General features: G+C 40.8%; 1 protein-coding gene and 1 pseudogene across 14 annotated transcripts in view; one reads left to right on the top strand and one right to left on the bottom strand.

Annotated features, from left to right (window-relative positions):
* LOC101701076 (small ribosomal subunit protein eS1 pseudogene) overlaps nucleotides 1–7829 on the bottom strand; it is a 59437-nt pseudogene extending 51608 nt beyond the window's left edge.
* Ankrd6 (ankyrin repeat domain 6) overlaps nucleotides 1–25364 on the top strand; it is a 190652-nt gene that overhangs the window by 51481 nt on the left and 113807 nt on the right. The window lies entirely within an intron of this gene.

The raw sequence follows: 25364 nt of genomic DNA, 5'->3' as shown, positions 1-25364 counted from the left end.
AGACCCGAGGACCAGTGGAACAGATTAGGAGATGCAGAAGCTGCAGACACACTGAGCCACCTCATCTTTGACAAAGGAGCCACACAACCTCACTGGAGGAAAGCTTCTTTAAGAAATGGTGCTGGAAAAATTGGGTTTTAACTTGCCACATTTTAAAACTAGACCTATATTTCTCACCATGCAGTAAACTAAAATTGAAATGGATTAAAGATCTAAATATTAAAACAGAAACGCTGAGCTGGCTGGAACAGAGTTTAGGTAGAATTCTTGAAGTCATTGGTGTAGGAAAAGATTTTATGAACAAAACCTCAGTTGCCCGTGAACTAGCATGAACAATCAACAAGTGGGATCTCTTCTTATTAAAAATCTTTTGCGCAGCAAGTGAAACCACCAATAGTGTGAAGAGACAACCCACAATGTGGAAAAAAATTTTCACCTGGTGTTGCTCAGACTAAGGTCTACTATCTCGAATCTATAAAGAACTTTAAAAAATCAGACCTCCCAAATTTAAAGATGCAATCCAAGGTGTGCATCTGAAATGAACAGACATTTCTCAAAGAAATAGAAATAGCAAATAAACATATGAAAAAATGTTCAACATCACTGGTCATTCAAGAGATGCAAATGAAAACAATGCTGAGATTCCACCTCACCCCAGAAAGAATGGCTACTATCATGAAATCAACCAATAACAAATGCTGGCGGGGCTGTGGGGAAAGAGGAATCCTGCTCCACTGCTGGTGGGAGTGTAGACTGGTGCAACCACTGTGGAAATCAGTATGGAGATACCTCAAAGAACAAGGACTCGAAATTCCATTTGACCCAGCTATTCCCCTTCTGGGTATCTTCCCCAAAGAATTAAAAGAATCATTCCACTTTGAAATATGTGCACCCATGTTCATAGCAGCACAATTTGTAATAGGTAAAACTTGGAAGCAGCCCAATTGTCCATCAACTGGAGACTGGATAAAAAAAATGTGGTTTTTTAATAAAATGGAGCACTACTCAGCCATAAAAAATGAGAAATTAGAGACATTTATAGCTAAGTGGATGCACATTGAGGCAATACTCTTAAGTGAAATAAATAGGACACATGTGTAAATACCAAATAGTTTCTCTAGTGTGAGAAACTGAAAGTGTAAATAAGGACTAACAGGTATAATGGATAATGGGAAATAGGAAGAAAAGTGACAAAGGGGAAGGGGAAGTGGGAGGGGTAGGAGAAAGAAAAGAAGGGAATGGAATTAATATGAGAAAATGGAAAAAATGGAAACAAAGTCTTTGTAAATAGGGAGGGATGGAGGGGTTGAAGAGAGGGCAGGGGAATGGGGGAAAAATAACCAAGAGAGATTATGTAAAGGTGTAAATTTCCAATGATGACTGTCCTTATATTGTATACCTAAAATGTAACAATGAAATTAATTTTTAAAAAAGAGCATGGAAGAGAGAGATTTGACACAGGAAAGGAGGGGGCTGTGTAACTTATAAACAATCCACTTGTCAACAAAAAACAGGCTCTCTGTTGTGAGAAAAAGAAAAGTTTATTCCAGTGAACAGGGACATGGACTAACTAAGGTCCGGGGATTCTAATGGCTAGCAGGGGAGGGAAAGAGAGAGAGAGAGTGGTGGCTAGCTAAAAGAGATTTCATCCCTGAGAGGATGGGCTAACACCAGGGGAGAGAGATAGTAGCAATTAACTGGGAAAAGAATTAGGCTTATATACATATTGAAGGGGCTAAGGAATCTGGGGTGACATATTTATGACTTAGCTGCCCAAGGATGGTCTGAACAGATATGTGTACAATTACTGGACTTTTCAGCACCAGGGGTTTGTAAGCCATATTTTTTAGTCCATTTGCCTCACTTACTAGGAAGCTGCTGATATTTGTTAAAAGCAGCCTGTTTATTTGCCCTGTTGATTGAGTGCAGGCCTGACAAGTAACCAGGGAGGCAGAGATTGGAGTAATGTGGCCAAGGAAAGCCACAGTACTAGAAGGTGGAAGAGCTGAGGAACATATTTTCTCCAAGAGCATGCAGAGGGAGCAAGAATGTACTAACACCTTGACTTTGGAGTTCTTACCTGCAGAACAAAAGAGAAGAAATTTCTATAGTTTTAACCCACCATGTTTGTGGTAATTTGTTATGACAACCCTTGAAAAATGAATGCAGCCTGGATTTCTATAGGCAATGTATTAGTCAGCTTTCTATTGTTAGGACAAAATGCTTGGCATACACAACTTAAAGTAGGAGAGGTGTAATTTGGCTTATGGTTTTAAGAGATTTTAGTCCATTCCTGGCTGGCTCCAAGACAGAAACATCAGGATCGAGGGATACAACCAAGGAAAGCTGCTTAACCCATTGTAGTCAGACAACAGAAAAAGCTAGTAGAGAGCCACAGAAAGAGGAAGGGCTGGGGACACATATACCCTTCAAAGGCACACACTCAGTGACCTACTTCTCCACGGCCCCATCTCCTAACAGCATATTCAGCTATGAGCTCGTCAGTGGATTAGCTGTTGATGAGGTTAATGCCTACATGACCTAATCACCTTCTAAAAAACCCCATCTCTGAACATGTGTAGCTTTTTTTTTTGGTACTGGGGATCGAACTTGGGTCCTTGCACTTGTAAGGCAGGCGGCGAAACCACTGAGCTAAATCCCCGGCCCTTGAACATATATAGCTTTTGAGGGACATTTATGATCCAGAACATAACAGGTAGATGGTGGGGTTCAGGACAAGTAACCTCAAATATCTTAAAGCTGAAGAAATTTGAGAAATTGGCAGGAGCATTCTTGGCCTCCCTTTTGCTTTTCTCCCCTGAATCATGTGCACAGTTTAGGAAACATTTTTTGACCTCCCTGAGGCAGTTAGCAGATCCTCCTGTGAGAGGTTCCCTATCTGCCCCCACCCCTACTCCACGGCAAAGGAGCATTCTTGTTATCAAGTAGTTCCTTTAGAAATGACGTGCCAATCAAAAGTATTCCAGGTCCTTCTTGCCTTAAATGAAGAATTGGAGGAGACAAGCAAAAAATGGTGCCAAAAAGTTTATTTGAAAAATGTGGGATGAATGGGTATGGGAGAAACTAGCTTTGCAGAGCCAACTTGGGCCAAACAAGAGAAAAAGAAGGTAAAAGCAAAAATAAAAGTACACATTGCTTCTGAGAAATGCAGCGTGGGCTATTGTGTGAATTCATGATAGCGGCTTCCCATGACGTCTGGCCTTTTTTAATGTCATCCACATCTTGTGGGAGCTCCAGAGAAGTTCTACACAGGGGGTCCTGAGAATTATTTGGTGCTGTCCTGGGATCTTGTAATTGACAGGTCCCACTCATTTCCCCAGCCAGCTGTGCCAAGCTTTATTTCTTATATCATTCTTACACCAAAGACACAGGCTGGAGAGAAAATTCTGGACAAATAGGCCTGGCTAAGTTTCCTCCAATTTATTACTATTAATTAGATAATACTTTTTAAAAAAGTAATACTTTTTTATCCTGTTATACTTATTCATGACTATTTTTTCATAAAACAGTGTAAAAAAACCCAGATTTTACTCTTTCTTTGGTTCTTCATTTCCTCATGAAATTTCCCATATTGTGTGAAACTTACATTAAATAAATGTGCATGATTTTCTTTTGCTAATCTATCTTTTGTTACCAGGACTTCAGAACCCAGTGGAGGGTGAGGGAAATATGCTTTTTATCTCCTTCAAGCGCATTTCTGGAGTGAGAACAGGCCTGGGACACAAAGCAGTGTTTGGGATGAGGGAAGTGAGCTTCTGACCCTTTGTGGAAGGGAGTAAGAGGAGATGCGCTGGAGAGTTTGTCACTGACTCCTTGCCTTTGTGGTGGTTTGAGTAATAACTTGTTTACAAAGGATCGTTTGATAGTTCACTGTGCTGCCTCTTGTGTAATGGCTCTACACACCAGGTGACCAGGCAAAAAATACAGGCTGAGGTTTGTTTGTTCTCAGTGGCTGCATTCTTATGCATGTATGTGAGTGGTGTAAACAGTCTCGGGTTTGCTCCCTGAGGAGAGCCACACACACCACGTGAGAGAGTCAGTCACTTGCCACATTTGGTTTTTGAACATGTAGTTTTTGCTACCTTTTCCTAACAAGACTCATTTTGTGACATTTTATTTCTTTGAAATGTTACTAAAGTATCATTATCCTTGTAAAGTGAAGGAAACTTCTTTAAACATCTTTAAATCTTTGACAAAAAACATATCTACTCTTTCAGAGATTCATGAATTCAGATTCTAGAACAGATCCTCTTTCTTTAGAACTGGATTCTTTCTCTTTCTTTCTTTCTTTTTCTTTCTTTTGCTACAAATGTAGGAAGAAGTGGATTTGGGGGCCTTATCAAATTTTACTTCTTCAGGCTGAAAAGTAGCAAGTCCTCCTGTCCTTAAGTAATACAGGTATCCCAGATGTATTAAGATATGGACAAAACTGCTTGGGGCCACTGTTTAATCTACTACAGTTGTTAAGGAAAAAAATCAGTCAGGTGTAGTGGTACATGCCTATAATCCTAGCACTCAGGGAGACTAAGGCAGGAGAATTGCAAGTTCAAGTCCTAACCAAGCAACTTAGCAAGACCCATCTCAAGAAAAAAATTTTTTTAAAGAGCTGGGAATGTAGCTCAGTGGTAGAGCACCCCAGGGTTCCATCCCTGGTAGGGGCAGAAGAGGGAGGAGGAGGAGGAGGAGGAGGAGGAGGAGAAGGAGAAATATTCTGACATGTATTATAATAGTAAAGAAGACGTCTCAGGACTATCACAATAGGCAACAAGGAGCAGGGATTGATAGCTCTGGCAAGGTCGGCTGATGGAAAATTGCTAAGAGGAAACACAAAGGATTGAGGGAATTCTTGTTCACCAATAGGATTCTTGCTAAAGGCAGGCCAGGATGAATCTAGGGGCAAGGAATTTCATTGGATATTGTGGTGGTCAGACATAAAAGGTTGGAGGATTTTGTCTAAACTGACTGTGATTGTTGCTAACTCTGAGCTATTATGCAGACCTGGCAAGAACACAGGCCAAGGTTAAGGCCTGATCAAGGAGAGGCCTCAGGTGTAATCCTAGCACTTTGGTAGGTTGAGGCAGGAGGATTGCAAGTTTGAGCCCAGCCTCAGTAACTTAATGACTTAACAAGACCATGTCTCAAAACAAAATATAAAAAAGAGCTGGGGAACCAGTTCAACCCCTGTCTTAGTTACTTTGCTCATTGCTGAGACAAAATACCCAATACCCAAAGTTAAAGGAGGAAAGGTTCATTTCAGCTTACACTTTGTAGAGGTTTCAGTTTACAATTGACTGGCTCCAGGGTAGCGTGGCATGGCAGACAGGAATCACAGAAGAGAAATAGTCCACAGCAGGCAAAGCAGCAAGCAGAAAAGCCAGTGCCAAGCAACTCTTTCTGTCCCCTGTATTTTTCAGGCTACCCTGTTTTACCCTTAACCCTACTGTTGTTAATCCTAGCCAGAACTATGCCAAACCAATCTGGACTACAACCTTAATCTCACCATCACACACTCTAGATCTAGCCACCTCTGAAAAAGCCCCACTATGACTGCATGAGGCTTTGGGGGGACATCTAGACAAAAGCCATAGCAACCCCCCCAGTACTGTGAAGAAAAAAAAAAAGCTCAACTCAGGCTTGGCTGAGAAGAGCCTATCCCAATCCTCTCAGCAGTGTTTTACAGACTTAGAAATACTGTGAAAGTAAACACAGTTTTCTATTATGAGGTTATGGGCAACGAAGCCATCCTAATGGGGGAACTGTGGTGTGGTGTGGTGCCGCTGCCTAATGGCAAAAGTGGCTCCACATGGATTTTCTTCTATCCTGCAGTCAGTCTTTTCTCCTTTCCACACCAGCCTATCTCTGTGGACCTCCTGCTTTCATTCAGGGGTCACTCTGTTTTCCAGCCCCTCAGTTAGGAAGCTGCACCTAACTCTGCCCAAACGTCAATGTCTGGATTCCACAGACACTGACAAAGAAAATGAGGATGATACTAGTAATCTCATTGCAACATCAGAGAGAATTTTAGGTCAATCACTGTGTGAGAAGAAGAAGTTAACTTGGTCTGAGGCCCAGACTGGGTTCATTCAGGAACTGATAACAAGCCACATGGCCATTTTAAAGATCTGATTGGACCCAGCATTGGCTCAACTTCAAGCTGGTCCTCTAGTGGGCTAGGATGTAGGGGTCTCTTTCAGAGTAGGAAAGGAGTGCCTGCCTTCAAACCCGAAATTGACCTAATTCCTTAGATAGGACCAGGGTCTAACCAGGTCCAGTTCTGTGGCTGGGCTCCTCTCTGAGAAGTGGATGCCAGCCTGTATGGTATGCAGCAAGCCCATGAGCAGTAAGTAAATGGCATCAATGTTGTAGTGTTGCAGGTAGCTCCTGCTGTGCTTCAGGGACAGAGGAACTGTACTTCCATATTTTCCAGTGTTCTTCAAGAGGCTTGTTTCTACCACAGGATAGAAAAACACTATATTTTCTGAAAAATACTGCTTTTTTACCATAGAGCTTTATAGAAATTAAATACTATAATTTAATTATATTGGTTTGGGCTCACTACAATTTACTTTACTGCATGTGGTACATTGCACGTATTGAACATCCATCCTCTGTTGAATACTATCTAGTACACTATTTATTTTATTTAACCTTTATAGCCTCCTGCAGGTTATAGGCATCTCTCTATCCTTTTTTTTCCTTTTTGTGGTATTGAGGACTGAAACTATGGCCTTTACACTGAGCTACCTCTCTAGGCTCCCCTACAAAGAAGGGAAGGACTTCTGAAGCCAACGATGGCCACATTAGATCTTTAGGACATTTCACTAAGCCTGTCTTCTCCTTCTCCTTTTCCTTTTCTCCTTTTCCTTCTCCTTCTCCTCCTCCTCCTTCTTCTTCTTTTTTTCACAAATAGGATTTTTTTATCACTATTTAAAATTGGATTTTATTTTATTTTTGGTACCAGGGATTGAACTTGGGACCTTGCGCTTGTGAGGCAGGCAGTGGAACCACAAAGCTAAATCCCCGGCTCCAAAAATCTGGATTTTAAACAGACTCTTGGACTGGGGTTCATATCCATCAGCTCATTCAACTTTAGCTCCAGTCTCATCTCCAGTAGCTTTTCCAGAGCTACTACCTTTACCATGAATTTTCCCAATTCAAACTTGGGCTTCTTCAGCATTTTTACTTTTCTGACAAAGATATCATGAAGAGGATAGACTAGCAAGCCTTTTCTATGTCTTTCTCAATGCTGTCTGGAATCAATTTATTGACCACTTCCTTCCAGTCATTTGTCTGCACCTCTCGGGTCATAATTTCCGTCATCTTCTTCCAGATTTGGCGGACCTGTTGGTGCTGAGCATATGAGGTCTTCTATATCTGATTGTTCCAGTTTAACAAATGAAGCAAATAGCCATAGGTAGTATTGACATCAACATGAGCTTCAACCATGGTCTGCCATTTTTTGACAATGGAACACATTTTGTCACAAGTGAGATCCATACCATGGAAGTTAGGCAGTTTTGGCCCTGAATATCTTCAGTAATTAGGTTGAATTTTCTAAAGGCAACTTCCTTGTTCAGATCAGCAAGGCTCACTTCAAACACACGACCTTTGAGCCCATCAGATGCAATTTTGGTTCCTTGAGTTCTGGTGACTAGTGTTTTTCCAATATTTCTTATGTTGAACAAAGCTAGTACCTTCACATCATACCAGTCTTTTTTAGAAAATGGTTCAACTGCTTTCTTCTTGGCTCCCTTTTTGCCGCCTTTCGTAAGGCGCTTGTTCTTGCCCACTGCCATGGTGCTGCTCAGAGAGCCAAAAGGGGCCTGTCTTCTGCCCATCAGATGAAAAATATGGAGTTGTATTTCTCCAGGTCTGAGGAACACCAAAGAGAATGATTACCAAGCTTTGTTGTTTTTTCCAGTACTGGGAATCGAACTCAGGACCTTGCCCTTACCAGGCAGGCAAGGCACCACTGAGCTAAATCCCTTGCCTGTGTTGTTTTTTAAACTAAAGTGCTAATGAAATTCACTTGAGAAAAAAAATATGTAAATGCATAACAGAATGCAATTCTGTGTAGGAAGGATTCTGGCGTCCTGAAGTATGTAGTAGGGGGAGCTCTGCTAGAATGATTAAGGGCTATCAGAAGGCAGAGTTTGTTGCCATCTGGGATCTTGTGGGTAGCAACCCTGCTGAAAGCACACTGAAGCCAGTGTGTAAGTGAGGAGGTGGAGCAAACACAGGCCGGCTGGTGCCATCTGGGACAGGACTGTTTTTATGTCTGGCTGCTTTCATTCAGGACAACATTTTTTATGTTCATCCATGAAGTGTGCATTATTATCAGTTCAAGAGCTTTTTTATTGTTTTTTGAGACAGGGTCTCGCTTTATACTGGCCTTGAACTCACTATGTAGCCCAGCCTGACCTCAGATTTGCAGTGATCCTCCTGCTTGAGCCTCCTGAGTGCTGGGATTATAGACGTGTGCCAGCACAACCAGCTAAGAGCTTTAAAAAAAGTTTCTATCCCAGGTTGACCTGAACCTTGTGATCCTCCTGCCTCAGCGGGCTTCTAGGTGCTATGATTGCAGGTACATAGCACCATGCCAGGCACATCACTTAATTTGTAAATATTTTAATATATATGCATATGTATTTATGTCCTTTTCTGTAGCTAAAGAGCTAAATATTTTGAGAGAATGTGCTTATCTGGGTAAAGGGGAAGGTAAGAGAGCTAAATATTTACCTAATACATATATTTTAAGATTAAAAATTGAAAGCTTCAAATTTAAAGTTAAAGATATAGAATGTTTTGTTCTGGGCACTACATATGAAGATCCAGATGTAATGATGTATCAATCTTGTATATGCTATCTCTGCAATATATAACTGTAGTATTTAATTCAAATAATCTGCAGAGATGATTTCTTATTTACCTTGGGTGCATTTTGCTTTTTATGCTAAATGACAAGCTTTTTTTCATTTGTAACAGTAGAGACAGATGTGTTCCAGACAATGGTATGAAGTCTTCTGTTGAAATGTGTCATCCAGATAGGTAAAAACAGATAATTTCAAATTTGCTAATCAGACATTATGACCAAGGTGAGGATACTATTTGGTCATTGTTTCTGTTGATTTGAGATTTGTTCATTGTTCATTGTTCTGTTGATTGCACCATTGGCTGCAGATCAAATGGATTCTTTTCATTTTATTAAATGGATTCTTGAATTAGATTGGGCAACAAGAAATAACTGCATAGCTTTGCAGTATTAATGTTTTCAGAATTATTAAATGTAAGATACAGTGGATCCTTGACTTACAAACTCAATTTGTTCAGGAGGGCTGGTTGTAACTCAAGTTGGTCAGTTGCCTTCAAAGTCTTTCTCCTGTATAATTTTAGGCCTCACTTTCTTCCAGGCAGATCTCAGTGTCCTTAGAGAGACATTGGCCCAGGATATCTCAATTAACCCCACACAGGAAAGGATATAATATTCTTTCCAGAACAGTGTCAGGGTTAAATCTGTATCTGAGACCATCTAGAAGGACAAGTGGCTAGCATTTGGGTCATAACTCAAGACTTTGGTCATAAGTTAAAGCTAAAATTCCAGTTGTAACACAAGTTGTGCGTATGTCAGATCAGTTAAAACTCAAGAGTCCACTGTATAAGCCAGCTTCTTTGATTCCAGACAATGGGATCTTTTGATCTGAAGATGATAGAAACCAGACTGGGCCAAATGAGCAAGCACATACCCTCCTACACAGGCAAAGCTTTATGGGATAGGGGCTGGGGGGAGCTCAGGTGAATTGGGGCTTTCCTGAAGGGAGTCAGCAGTTGATCAAGAGAGTGACCAACCTACTGCTCTCTGAACAAAGAGAGCAGCAGGTTTTTATTAATTAGCGGGCATGGGCTAAAGTCTGGTAATTTCCATTGGCTGGGGGCATGACTTCAAAAGGTGTTGTTTCTTGTGATGGGCTTGGACCACTGCATGGTCACAGCTGACTCATCCTAGAGGCTGTTGAATTTTTGTGTAGCTGGCACTGTCATCCGTGCAAAATATCCTAGCCCTGTGATAGGGTCAGAGGACTTCAAGTACCTGGGCTTTTATGGCTTCCAAAGAAGCACAGAATGGGGGCAGAAAAGAAGGGAGAGAGAAAGAAAAGGAAAACATATGCCAACTTCAAAAGGCAATAGAGCAAGCTACTCCTGTATTACGGTCTTGGACAAAACATTTTAAAAAGATCAACATGGCTGTGTGCAAGGCTGACTAGAATTTGACTCAGGGGTTAAGATAGCAAAGGGGATAGACACACTATAAAGACAGAGATGCCAATCCTTTTATCCCATTTTAGTGGCCCATCAGATTTCTTTAAGCACAAGTGAAAGGCCTGTGTTTTCAGTAAAAGTGGTCTTCAAGTTCCTGCAAAGTAACCCTGGCAACTGTTACCTTCCTGGGACTGTGTGATTGTTACCACTTGCTCAGGTTCATGCTGCACGCTGCTCACTGCTCCCCGAGAACACAAGGAACAGTCTTTGGTGAAAAAGGAAAAGGCATTACTCAAAGCTAGCTCTGAAGAAGATGGAGGGGACACTTATTGCCTCAAATCACCATCTCACCATGTTCAGGTATGTAAGAATTTTATAGTAAGGAAGAGAGGAAAGAAATACAATGAGATAACCTACAATGAAATTTCTGCACTGTTTTATACTTTGGCCATTCTTGGCTTTTCTCTCGTGGTGAAAATGAAATTAGACTCAGACCACCTTCGGCCAGAATCTGCATATTCTGTCCATTGGCCTAAGCCGAAGAAAAGGAGGGGTGGTAGCTTATAGTCTTACCCTGAGGAAGTTTGGAGAACACAGTGGTCTTTAAGTTGGCTAAAACAAGTGAACCTAGAAGGTTTGCCTGCCTGCCTGCCTGCCTGCCTGTCTGTCTATCTATCTATCACTCTATCTCTATCTCTGTCTCTGAGACAGGGCCTCACTATGTAGCCCAGGCTGGCCTTGAACTCACTATGTAGCAAGGCTGGCCTCGAACTCATGGGGATCCTCCTGCCTCAGCTTCCCAAGTGCTGGGATTACAGGCATGTGGCACCGAGCCTGGCTGCTAGAGGGTTTATTTAGATTCTTCCCCCCCCCCCCCCAGTACTGGTGATTGAACCCAGGGGTGCTCTACTGGTTAGCTGTATCTCTAGCCCTATTTGTTTATTTGTTGAGAGACCAGGTCTCACTAAGTTGCATAGGCTGCCCTCAAACTTGTGATCCTCCTAGATTAGCCTCCTAAATAGCTGTGATTACAGGTCTGTGCCACTATATCCAGTTTAAGAGTGTTCCTTGGTAACAATTTCTCATTTCATGCAAGCATTCTATTACTCTGGTCTCATGACAGGTTTGTTGAAACATGCCATGCTACAAAGGGTAGTAGTTTACTGCACTTAGGGGTTTATTTTGTCATCCGAGCCTTCTGTCACGAGATTGAGATTGTCACTCTAAAATGGTTGCTATCTCAGAATGTGTACACAATTGGATAAAGATTCTTGTAGAGACATAAGATTGGCATTCTCAAGGCCCATTCCCAACCACCATTTCAGAGTATAAAAATTTTAATGTTCAGTTTTCCTAATTACCTCCAGCCAGTGATGGCCATATGACACAGTTTGTCCAATGAGATGAAGCACAAGTTCATTGGGAAAGGTTTCTTGAATAAGAAAATATACTTGGGTAAAAAAAAGACTTTGGCCTTTTTGCATTCTCCCTGTCTGAATCCAGATGTGACACCTGGAGGTAGAGTAGCCATTTTGAAATCATGAGGTGACTGAGGATAAAAGCCATCAAACTAAGGCAGCAAACAAAAATAAAAGGAACCCTGAAGGTATTACAGAGCAGTCACCTAAGGTAGCCTGGCTTCTTCAGGACTTCTTTATATGGGAGAGAAATAAGCCTGTATCTAGGGAAGCCTAGTTAATCTTTTTTAAAAATTTAAATCTGTAGCTTAATGTATTCATGGTTAATACTGTACCTGCTGCACCGGTGTGGACAACCTAGAGGAAATCCCCCAGGTCCACTCCTTGCCTCTCTTCAGTAACCTGTCTTCCCTACCAGCTCTGTTCCGGTGCCCACCTCAACTCCTCAAGACTTCAGCATCAAGGCTGTATTCCAAGCTGAAGATAGATGTGTAGACTAGAGCAGTGCCCACTGAAATGCTGAAGCCTCTGCAAGAGGCTCTGAAGATGTTTGAGGCATTAGGCTTCCAATTTGTTTACTGTATCTCCTAGATTCCATCACTTCCCAGTCTTAGGAGGTCTGGGCTTGGAGTGACTGATGGCTGATAGCTCTTCAATCTTGCCCCAGTTGAGGCCTTGAGGCCCTGATGCTTTCAGGGGAAGGAAGCAGAGGCTCCTGTCACCTGGACAGCTGCTGGTCCCCTGAGGAGCAGCCCAGGGCTGGCTCTCGAGCTCCTTGCCCTGCTTCCCAGGAGAAAGCAAGGCCACTCACTCTGCTTTTCTCCTTCCTCTTTACTTGGAGGTGGGATTCCAAGGAAAGAGGCCAGGGGTTGTCTACTTTATGCTATCCATGGTAGAAATGTTACTGGCACCAAAAAGTAGACATGAGATGTCATGAGATATATGATGGTTAGAAAAATGCATCACTCTGTAGAATTTTCAGCACACGGTAACTGGAATTGAGAAAGTCCTTGCTCTGTTGCCAACTGTGTTTTCTTCAGTAAACCACCAAATTTCTGAAAGTTTTTACAACTTGCACTGGGGAAAGAACATAATACCCACCTCCAAGGTCCCTAGTGGAGATTAAAGGAAATGTGGGATGGGAAAGCATTTTGAAAGTCCAAAAAGGCTACACCAAAGTTAATCACTAGAAGGGCCGGGGATTTAGCTCAGTGGTGCCGCTGCCTACCTCGAAAGCGCAAAGTCCTGAGTTCAATACCCACTACCAAAAAAAAAAGTTAATCACTAGTCTTATCAGAGCAATGATGCTTTTTGTGGCCCTAGGGATTAGTAATAGAAAATCCAGTATAGCAGGATTGTAGATCATGGTTTTAAGTTTCTGTTGATTCTTTTTGTATTTTGATTTATTAGATTCAACTTATTTTATTTAAGACCAAGCCAATAAGTTATGTGCTATGTAAGCTATAAAGATAATTGAGATCAACTTAGCAAGTCAGAGGAAGGCTATTCTCAGCTTAGTCATAGTTTCTGCTAACAATGAATGATGCTATGGTGGATGAGAATGTGCTTTGGAATGGGGCTTGTAGTCAAGGCCACTTAGGAGTAGCTTTGGTACATCATAGTTGTAGAATACTTGAAAATTGAGGTGTTTCTCGCTATTGAGGTTGACTTTTTCTTACAAGGAATATAAATCCTAGAAAACTAAGACTTAGGCTTGTTCAGTTGTTTTCCCTTATGAAAAACTTGCTGCTAATATTTCTGGTGTTTTGCCTTTAAGGAGCATGTGACTATAAGAACCTATAAATACTTTAAGCAAAAAATTTCTTGTGTCTCCCTCCAATACTTGAGCTCCAATCAATAGACTTCTGATCTACATTTGCCAGCACAAGGGAAATGCCTTCCTGGCAAGTCAGTATACCATAGAAGTCACTATTGGGTTGCATGGAACTCCTTAAACTGACTTAAACTTTCCTTAGGGACACAGTCCTTTGAAAAGCTCCACAGAACTCCCAGCCATGGGTCAGCTTATTTCTGGTTTGGCTTTGACTCTGTCACTAACCCACAGGCGCCTCTCTGGAAGGAAACAAAACATAGCAAAATGCCTGTTGACCGTGTGTCATGTAGTATCTTTACATTAGAGAAACTTGCTTATTTCAGACTTATTTCAAAGACTTTAGGAGGGGCTTTCTGGGCGACATCCATTTGGAGATGCTTGCAAATAATGTTTCTTACACCAGAATGAGTGGTGTTTTGTGCTTCACATGATGTTTAGTGCTGTGATCCCCCGTCTTATTGCTTTCTTATTTAAAAGGCATTTTGGTGCTTAGTCTAAGATGAGGACATTATCTTCAAAAAAAACAGGAGTAAATGGCAGGAATAACATTATTGCCATCCAGATTTCTTTATTCTTTTGATGGGGCTGGTTCATGGGATTATTTATTAATCACTCATCTTCGGTTTCCAGCTGAAAGCCCTGGTTGGTAGTGAGTGTAGGTAATTAATACTATCACCCATGATCTCCTGTATTCTTGTTGTTAACATTAACTTACATTTGCCCTTAAATTTCTTTTTATTTTATGTCTTTCACTGGTCAATAGATGTTTGCAGGTTTTTCCTCCCAAGGGCTACCAGTCTTCTTCACACCAACAATGGTAATGATTAGAATAGTTGTCATAGCTAGGATTAAATGCTGCTTGTTTACTTGAAAGGGTTTGTGTGTGTGTAATGTATATAGTTATTTTAAATAACATAACATTACCATGATTAGAGTGAGCAGAGTAAAAATAACCTAATTATTGTAATTACTTTGTGCAGAACAACCATTTGACATTCCAATAGAGATATACAAAGAAATAAGTTCAAATCCCTGTCTACCAAAGACTTCCAGCCTCGTCTTCATTTAGTCTTTAGAACAGTCTGGGCTGATAAAGAAATACTTTTCTTAGAGTCAGCTTTTCAAGCATATACAGATTTGATCCTTGCATTTCTTACTTGACAGGACCCTTTTTTCTTTTGGCTATCATAACAGTGATTAAATCTCATTATGATAGTAGCTATAGAAATATAATACAGTGTGGCAAGTGCTATTCTAAGCATGTTACTTATATTAATTCATTTAATTAAAAACAGATCTCAGTGTAGGGTATAACAAGAATGATGCTAATCACTAGCTAATGATCTGCCTACTCAGAGATACATTTCATTTAGCCAAGGTGGGGTTGGCTGGTTCTAACAGGATTTCACTCCTTTGCAGCTGCTTCTCCTCTTTCTATATAACCTGGGCTCTAGCCCCCTCCACCATTCCTTCTGCAGCCTCCTCCTAATGTTGTGTATACCCTTCTACCTGCTCATGCTGAAGATAGCAGCATCCTTCGCTTGGACCCATACAATCCTTTTACTCAGAATTGGAGGTCATTTGCAGAAGCCATTTCACCAAGGTTAGTAACTGGAATGAAGTGCAAGCTCTCAGGCTGTGCCCAGGTTTTTGCATTAGACCTCTGAGTGGATCTGCTGGACTCAAGAACTGGCAAAGAAGGACAAGGAGCAGCCTCTGAAATGTGTCCCACTGTTTTTAAGGTGTGGTGCACTGTCCCTAGTCAGGAAGCAGTGCATATTAGGTCAGTGCGCCTGAGTAAGCACCTCTGTTAGATAAATGGCAGAAAGCCATTTGACTTCCTGTAGTTCCAGTATTATTCATATGGCTACTGCATTTCTAACAACTCCTGGGCTCTAGGATAAAGACTTCAGGTGTTTTGAACAGAGTATGCTTCTGAGTCAGAAGGAACCTCAGTTTGGCCCCTAGCATTGCCCCTTTCTACATGTGCAGAGGTGAGCAAACTACATAGTCACTTGGATTCTTCACTTCCTTTAATTCAGCAAGTATTTATTGAGTGCCTACTGTGTGGTAGATTTAGCCTTGAACAAAACAATTCCTACCTTCATGGTAGAGAAGTTAGGAAATGGTGAACAAAATGAATATATAGTTGGTGATAGTGCTAAGTGTACAACTTTTAACTAGGATACTCGAGAAAGCATTGCTGAGAGGAACACCTGGAGGAGCTAAAGGAGAAGGCCATGCAGCTATTGGGGAGAAGAGCGTTCTTCAAAGACAGACTGTGATGTAGAGCCCTGAGGCACAAGTATGGCAGAAGCAGCAAGGAGGCCAGCGTAGAAATAGCAAAGAGAGCAGGTCCTGGAGGCTTTTGTAAACTGTAGCACAGAGCTGCACTTTCGTCCTAAGTAAACAAGAAGCTGTGGGAGTACAGGAGTAGGGAGTAAGAGAGTTGTGATTTGACCTAAGGCTTAAAGAATCACTGTGACAGGTTAAAACAAGAGACTAGTGTGTGGGGGAGAGGGAGAGCAGCATCCAGGTGAGAGATGATGGAGGCCTGGGCCAGGTGGGAATGGTAGAACCAGGAAAGTGGTCACATGGATCTAGTAGTACTTAATAATATCCACCTGATGGAGTGTTATGACGTTAACTGCTGCACAAAGTGCAGGCTTGTGTAAATCCTCAGTCAAGGGCAGCTGCTGTCATTTTGACAGGTTTGTGGTCTTGTAAAACATGCGTGACACACATAGGTTAGAGATTGAGGATTTGTTCATCCCATCAGCAGCAGCAGTGTTGGGAAGGAAACTCAGAATACCTCCTGCCTTTCCCTTTAACTGGAAACCTGAGTCACTATTCAGCCAGCCTAAATTGCAGGCACGTGAAAGAGCTGCACCAGCACACTTTCCATTTGGGCCTTACCTGTGTGCCCAATTTGTGTGATTTCAGCACTTCCCCCTGATCCTAAAGTGTTCAGAGATGGAGTAGTGGGGAAGTAAATATGGGAAGGATAAACTGCATTTGTGTTTTTTAAAGTATCTTCAGAAGATACAGGATTTCAGTTGTTAATAAGTAAGTCTTCAGGGTCAGAAACAGCAACCACTCCAGGCATTTTAAGCAGATCTGGAGTCACTGGCAGGGCTAGAGGAGTAGGCTGTCAGCTGAGTGGTCATGACTCTCAGCACAATGAAAGACTGTGAGCTGATTTCAGGTCTTCAAGTCACTGCCAACTCAAAGGACAGTATTGGGCAATGGGTACAAGAACCCACTTACTACCTAGATCTCAAAGAGCCAGAAGCCTGAATGGAGAGGGAGCTGCCACCACAGTGCCTCTCAGCTTACAGATGGTCCTGGAATGTACCTACAGTAACCAGCCATTTGGTACAGTCATTATAGAAAACAAGATAGAAGTTCCTCAAAAATTAAGAGTAGAACTACCATGTGATCTAGCAAGCCTGCTCCTGGTTATATATATCCAAAGGAAATGAAATTATTGACTCAAAGAGGTATCTGCACTCCCATGTTCATTGCAGGATTATTCACAATTGCCAAGATGTGCAAATAACCTAACTGTCCATGGATGGATGGATGGATGGATGGATGGATAAAGAAAATATGGCAGGTGTATATATAAATATATATGAATACTATTCAGCCTTAAAAGAAGGAAACTGTCATTTGTGATATCAAAGATGAACCTAGGCAGTGATGGCAAACCTTTTAGAGCTTTCAGTGGTAACAAACAGCCCATTGTGCCATATGTGCCACAGGTTTGCTACCACTGACCTAGAGGCATGATGCTAAGTGAAATAGGCCAGACATGGGCAAATACTAAATAATTTCACTTGTATGCGAAGTGTTAGAAAAGTTGGGCTACTAGAAGCAGAGTAGAAGAATGGTTACTGGGGGTCATGGAATGGGAGGAAATGAGTACATGTTGGTCGGAGTACAAACTTTCAGCATAAGATGAATAAGTTCTGGAAACTTAATGGTGACTTATTAAAAAATTTATACTTGAAATTTGCTGAGGGTAGATCTTCCACATACATGCACACAAGTAACTATATGAGGCAGTGCATAGGTTAATTAGCTTGATTGTGTTGACTGTTTAACACTGGGTATCAAATTATCAAGTTGTACACCTTTAATATATACAATTGTAATTTTTCAGCAATACCTCAGTAAAGCTGGACCAAAAAAACCAAGCAAACAAAATTTCATATTCCATAGCTGTCCAAAGAAAGTCTGTTTCACTTCTAGCATCTTAATTTTGCACAGGTGTGTCTAGTTGGTTCCCATCCCAATCTCTAGTTGTAAGGTGTGGGATCTGAAAACTTAGCTTTCAGTCCTCCCCAGCCAGGGGGTGGATGAGGTCCCATCCCTCTTGCTTGTTTACAGTGAGTACCACGAGGCCTTTTCTTTCAGTCCTGTGGTGTTGGTCAATGTTGAAGATACGACATGAAACACAAACAAGTGCCTGTGCTGAACACTGGATCCAACCATCAATATTTCCCAAGCTCATCTATAGTACAATACTGTGTGCTTTGTAATAGGGTAGCTGTTATTATTATTAACATTGTGATGACCATCTCTGATATCTAAAACAAAGTGGGCTTCAAATCACTGACAGACAAATTTCAGTTTTTGTATTTGAAGAAAGTTATGGGTCTGGATTTCTGTTTACCACCAAATGTGTTTATGGTTCATGTCCTTACATAGAAAGACTGTTGCACTGTTTATCTAAAAATACATTCTCCACATCTGGCATGAACAGCAAGTTTAGCACACTATTTCCAGTATAAAAATAAGCAGGAAGAAGTATCAGGTCCAGGTGAACATCAGTGAAAATTCAGACTGGCTTTAACACTGGTCTGACCAGTCTGAATTCTCAGGAGTGTAGAACTATCCGTGTCTTATAGTTCTGGGTTGAGCATATTCCTGAAAAGTCGATCAAATTTCTCTAATCATTACCTGTTAAAACAGCAGGAAATCAGGCTAGCTTAATTAGGCTAAGAACTAGATCAGATGGAACAAACAGTAAAGCACAGAGTAGAGCAAGTGAGTGTTTGGTGACCTCATCTGAGGAACTATTTTGCTTTTATTATAATGTTAATTTTTTATAAAAATTGAGTTTCTAAGAAGTTTTTTTTGCTAAGAAAACCAAAATTCCAGACTAATGTCTTCTTGAAGGTTGGGGTAAAACTAAGTGAAGTAGCACACATGCATCTAGTATGTATGTATATATATATATAGAGAGAGAGAGAGAGAGAGAGAACCAAAAAAGTATACATCAGGAAAAAAAAACCTTGTTATAAATATTTTAATACTAAATTTATTGAAACATCATGAGATTAATAAATTTAAAAAAATTTCTTTTTGGTACCAGGGATCGAACTCCGGTCCTTGCGCTTGCGAGGCAGGCGTTGGAACTGAGCTAAATCCCCGGCCCAATAAATTAAAATTTATCTTTGGCCTCTACAATTACAAGAGGTACTCAAAGTGATGGCCATTAGCTTCCAGATATTTATCAATACAGTGAACAGCTGAAGTGTGTATACATTTTTTTGGCGGACTCTGTGTGTGTGTGTGTGTGTGTGTGTGTGTGTTTAATACCTTATAATACTGTAAAGTATATCATTTATACTTTAATGTAAAAATCTTGAAGCACATCTTCCTAATTTTAAAATTTGTGTTCTTGTTCCTGACCCTAGGTTGGATGACAGAAAGTTTGAGGGAATGTTTGGCCCTCCTTAACCCATGACAGCCACCACTCCTCCAACCCCGAGCTACAGTCCCTATCTAGGACTTTGGTAGAAGGTGAAGGTGGGAACATATGTCCCTCCGAGGGGTTTGTGGAGCCGTTTTGAAGGCTTTGCAGTCCTCCCCCAGGGAAAGGAGGAGCCAGCTTGGCTCTCTCCCAGTTTCCCAGGGTGCTTTTCCAGATCTAGAAGATCTACCTAGAGGGAGAATCTAGGAAAGGGTCCGCTTTCAAAACGAGGTGGGAGAGTCTTAGTGCTCTTTTGATGTGAAGAGGAGGATCCTCCTTTATGGCCAAAGAGCAGAGTAAACAATGGAAAATACCACACTAGCAAGTGACTCATAAACCAAGGAATTCACAGATTTTAGAGCTGGAAAGCCATGGAAATCCCTTGTACAGCCCTTTCAGGTAAAGATTAGAAAGAAACTAGAAGTCTAGGGACTGGCCAGCTACTTCAAGACCAGGTCAAGCAAGATCCCGGAGATCTGGTTCCCTGTTTTTAAAGGCTGCTGTTTATTTTGTAGCTTCATTGTATGTATTGAATTCTATAGACCAGTGCTTTACACAGTGCTGTTTATTTTGTAGTTTCTTTGTTTTGGATTCTATAGAGCAAAGCTTTACACAGTGCCCACTTGCTAATTACATTACAAAGGTAAAATACTGCCTTTAAAATTTTTTCAAAATAATAAAAAATGGGCTGGGGATTTAGCTCAGTGATTCCGCACCCTACCTCGCAAGCACAAGGTCCTGAGTTCAATCCTGGTACCAAAAAAAAGTTGTGATTTTTGGTCATTAATTTTTTAATACAATATTTTATTGATATAGATCAAATACCATAAAAATCACTTGTTTAAAATATGCAATTCTGTGATTTTTAGTATATTCAAAGTGGCCAGCCATCAACACAATCTTTGAATGTTTTCATCACCCCCTAAAGTAACCCAGTACCTGTTAGCCATTATTCCCATAGCCGGAACAAGTACTACTTTCTGTCTATATATCTACCTTTTCTAGACATTATGCATAAAAAGAATGGTATAGAATATAAGTTCCATGGAGGCGAGGATCTTTGCTTTGCTCTACATTATGACTCTGGTGCCAGACTGGCGGGTGGTTAGTGTATATCTGTAGGGTGAGTGAGTGGTTGTTGAAGGGAGGAGCTGATAGCTGGGAGCTCCTTAGCACCATCCTGGATGGAGAATGGAGGAACAGTAGAATAACCTGCTGTCAGTCTTTGTCTCCTGTTTGTTCTGAGACTTCTGTCTCAACCATTATGAAGATGCAGAGAAGCCCAGTGAAAGCAGCTGCCCTTGATGAGGAGTACAGATTATATATAAAATGGGCCCACCACAGCCCAAATTCCTCTTTCTTCATGGACACGTCCCAAAACCACACTTTTCTCAGGACCTCAGTGGATTGCTTCTCCATGGACACCTACTATTTCTGGCTTCCCTTCCCTAGATCTCTGGCCAGGATGGGATTTGAATCCATGCATTGTACTTCATTTCTCAGGCACACACTGGGGCACTGGGAGGTTCCTGCTGCTCGGAGTAGTGCTGCAGCCCCTGCTGTTTGTTGGCCTGTGCATCTTCTGCTTGCTTTTTTTTGGGACTGGGGATAGAACTCAGGTCCTTGCGCTTGCGCAGCAGGCAGCGAAACCACTGAGCTAAATCCCCAGCCCTTCTGCTTGCTTTTTTAGTATCAACTGGCTTTGTTCAAAACTACAAGGAGGCAGAATAGTGCAATGCTTTTAACCATTGCAGCCTCTGCTCAGTTGATCCTGAGATTGATACCAGGTTCTGGGGTACTGAAGTTTCCTTTTAGAAGTGATATCTAGGTCTTTTCTTTCCTGGACAAAGAATTGAATGAAATAAGCATAAATGGTGGCAAAGTTTCACATTTATTAAAGGTAGGATAAAAGAGAAGGGTAAAGGAAGAACAGGCTCTACAGAGCAAGTTTGGGCTGTGCTACTGAGGATTAATCCCAGGGCCTTTGTACTGAGCTATATTCCCAGCCCTTTTTTATTTTTTATTTTGAGATAGGGTCTCACTAAATTGCACAGGCTGGCCTCAAACTTCTAGTCCTCCTGTCTCATCCTCCTAAAGTGCTGGGATTCTAGACATTTGTCACCATACTCAGCTCCAAATATTTTGATTTTTAAACAAAAGTGTCTCTGTCCATATTTAGGGCCAGAGATATGGTCATAGGTTTTGAGAATCACCACCCTGTGATTGGGAGCCAGCATGCAGTAGGGAAAGTGGTGCTGCAGGCCTTGGGAGGGTACAGGGAACAGCATCTGTGTTTGTTTGTTGATGTGAATTTAGACTTTGAAAGGAGATATTTTCAGTGATTTACAAGTAGAAGAAATTAGTTTCTTGACACTATCAGAAATGCCTCTGAGCTTAGCAAATGGCTGTAGCAGGACACTGTTTGTTAATATCAATTTTTTCAGTGGTGCAGTGCCACTGAGCTACACCCCCAGCTCTCATTAATATCAATTTTAATCACAGACACTGACAGGGAGATTTCTTGGCTAATCTGGAAACAGTGATAATACTTGTTGCCTTTCCTAGAAAAATGAGTGATTTCCCCTAAAAAAAAAAATCCAGACCCAAGGCTCATAATTCATAGCTGCTTTTTAAAATATACCTACTGAAAAGGACATAAATCATAAACATGCAGGTCATGGATTTATGTGCTCATGTGACTACCTCCCAGATTAGGAAGATGACTGCTGCCAACCTTTCAGAAGCCTCCCTCAGGTCCCTCCCAAACACACCTGCCTTCCTCCCAATCACTTTCTTGACCTCTAGCACAATGGATTAGTTTTGTGTTTTTGAATTCTATAAAAGAATCCTATAACAGGTCCTTCTTTGCTTAGCAGGATGTTTATGAGATCATCCACATGGTGTTGGATAGTAATAGCTTATTGATTTACATTACTATATAATATGAATATATTACAGTTTATTTTTGCTATTGATGGACATTGTGGATGTTTTTCAGTTTTAAAAAAATTACCTGTATTCACGCTGGGTAGATCAGTGGCAGAGCACCTGCCTAGCACTACATGAGGCTCTGGATTTGTTCACTAGGTATAGAAGGATGTCTGTATTTCAAATTTTATTTTCAACTTTGTGGCTATTAAAGCAATTACTAAACAAAAAGCTACCTCAGAATATAACCTAAATATTTTGTTTAATTTCATTCTGGATCAGAAAGGTATTAATGTTAGCCTTAGCTGGCAATGAACTTCACAGAAGAGACAGAAGTTTATACCTCATTATAAAGTGATTAAATGGCTGCCTGTTTGTGTCATGGTAAGGGGATTCCGAATGCATTCTTTCTGTAGATAAAAATTTTAAACTACAACAGTAATTTTCATGTTCTGATTTATGAAAACAAAAATTATCAGATTATCATATTTCAATTATTTAACCAAACCATAAATGGAACTGTAATGTGCATATAACGTCCTCAAAAGCTTGTCATGATATACAGTATTTTGTGGAAATAGAGATAGTTCATATGATCTTGTTATGGGAGTTCTAGGATGCTGTGGGCTCCTTCTAGTGATTCTTACCAAGTTTTTGTTGTCCTGAACAAAGAACTGGATAAGACAGGTGCAAAAGGTAGCAAGCTTTTATGCTTATTGAAGATAGGAAAGGAAGTTTGCTCTGCAGAGTGATTACAGGCCAGTAAATGATAGGAAAAGAAGTACTGTATGCTCTCCAGAGTGAGAGTGGGCCACTGGGAAGAAGAACACAATGACCCTGAGGTTAATGACCACCTTCTTTTGTATCCCTGGCTCCTCAGGCTGACATCAGATCTGGCCTGTTCTATCAAAAACCTGCTTGATCTCATACCAGAAAAATTGAAAGCAGCATTTTTTGATTGGTCCCAGGTGCAGGGCTCAGGTGGATGTGTCTTGGATCTCCATGATTGACAGGTTATACCCACTTGCCCAGCTGACTGGCCATGCCCTAGTCTCCAGTCTCAATCTCTGTGCTTCGACGGATTGCCAGTAACTTAATTTACAGTTTTTTACTATGCTACTATGATGATAATGCTGAAATTACTTTTCCCAATTGTCCTTTGGTGCACATATGTTTGCATTTCTATTATGTAAGTTGTAACCAAAAATACAATTTTTAAACGCTAAAAACTTATTTCAGAAAAAAACACATCGCCATTAATCCCCTTCAATATATACTCCCAGCCTGGGCTATGTAGTGAGTTCAGGGCCAGTTTGGACTACATAGCAAGACCCTGTCTTACATAAAAACCCAAATAAATAAAGTTGTCATGGGCTTTTCTAGTTGTTACTTGTGGAAAGAACAGTATAAAATGCCCTTCTCCAAAGGTATATTTACTTCCTCATCCTCAAACCTTGTGACTATTATTTTATATAAAGGATAAATATTACATTATATGGCCTCAAAATGTGATTAAGAATCTTGAGAGGAGGGACTTAAGTGGGATTATCAGGAAAGATCCTAAATGCAATGACATGAATTCTTATAAGAGAGGCAAAGGGAAACTAGGCAGAAACACAAAAGAGAAGGCAAAGTGAAGACTAAGGCAGAGATTACAGTGTTGTGGCCACCAAGAAAGGTCCATCTTCAGCCAGCAGAAGGAAGAAGAGACAAAATGCTTCCTCAGAGCCTGGGCAGTCCTGTCAACACCTTGATTTCATATTTCTTTAGGCCTCTGGAACTGTGAATGTGATAATTAATTTTGGGTCAACCTTGACTGGGCCACAGAATGCCCACATATCTGGTTAAATATCATTTCTGCTTGCTTGTAAGAGAGATTAGCATTTGAATGGGTGGGCTGGGTAAAGAATATAGACCTCCTTACAGAGGGCCCAATTTAAACAGAAATGTGGAGAAAGGTCGAATTCTTTCCCTGACTGCGTGAGCTGTGACATTAGTCTTACCTGCAGACTTAAACCATTGGTGTTCCTGGTTCTCAGGCCTTGGCCTCAGATTCAGATTTACACCACTGGCTTTTGTTCAGTCTCTAGCTTATAGACAGCAGATCATGGGGGTCACCTCAACTTCCATAATTGAGCCAGTTCTTTATAATAAATTTGATGTTACACACCACACACACACACACACACACACACACATACTCACTTCCTATTGGTTCTGTTTCTCTGGAAAACCTTGATCAATGGAGAGAGAATTTTTGCTTTAAGCCACAAAATTTGTGGTAATTTTTTACATTTCCTACAGGAAATGAATAGAGTCAGATGTATGTTTGTCTAGAACTTTAAATTTTTTAATTTATATTTTTGTTTCATTTCATTTTCTTAATTATCAAGATTGTATTTTTTATTTTTTCAGGATAGTGGGATTGAACCCAGGGTCTTAGCACTGAGCTACATCCCTGATCCTTTTTTACGACAGAATCTGCTAAGTTGCTAAATTGCCCAAGCTGGACTCTAATTTGCAATCCTCTTGCCTCTGCCTCCCAGAGTGCCAGAATTACAGGTGTGTACCACCATGTCTGGCTTAATTATCAAGATTAAAAAAATTTTTTTTGGTAGCACTGGGGCTATAGCTCAGTGGTAGGGTACTGTCCTAGCATATCCCCCCAAATTTATTAATATGTATTTTTGAACATCCCAGTGGAGTTCAGTGGGATACTGGGTTTCTATACTTGTATATGGTGTGCATTGATAAATTTAGTCTCTATTTTCCACCCTCTTACCTGTACAGTACCATTTCCAATTTCTGGTAATGACGATTCTACTTTCTGCTTTAGTTGACTTTTTAAGTTTCCACTTATGAGACAGAACATGGGTACTTGTCTTTCTGTGTCTGGCTTACTTCATTTAACACGATGTCCTCCAGTCCTACTCATTTTTGCTGCAAATAATAGATTTCATTCTTCTTCAGGGCTGAATAGTATTCCAGTGTGTATAATTTTTTTCATCTGTTCATTTGGCAATTAGTAGCTAGGCTGATTCTGTATCTTAGCTATGGTGAATATCACCACAGTAAACACAGGTATGCAGTATCTCTTTAGCTATGATAATTTCATTTCCTTTGGTTATATACTCAGGGGTAATGG

Source organism: Heterocephalus glaber, unplaced genomic scaffold (assembly GCF_053883595.1).
Source record: "Heterocephalus glaber isolate CG9 unplaced genomic scaffold, H.glaber_assembly_v1.0 deba00001523, whole genome shotgun sequence".
Classification (NCBI taxonomy): Eukaryota; Metazoa; Chordata; class Mammalia; order Rodentia; family Bathyergidae; genus Heterocephalus; species Heterocephalus glaber.
Note: the sequence above shows the minus strand (reverse complement) of the source record. Positions and strands in the feature narration are given on the sequence as shown.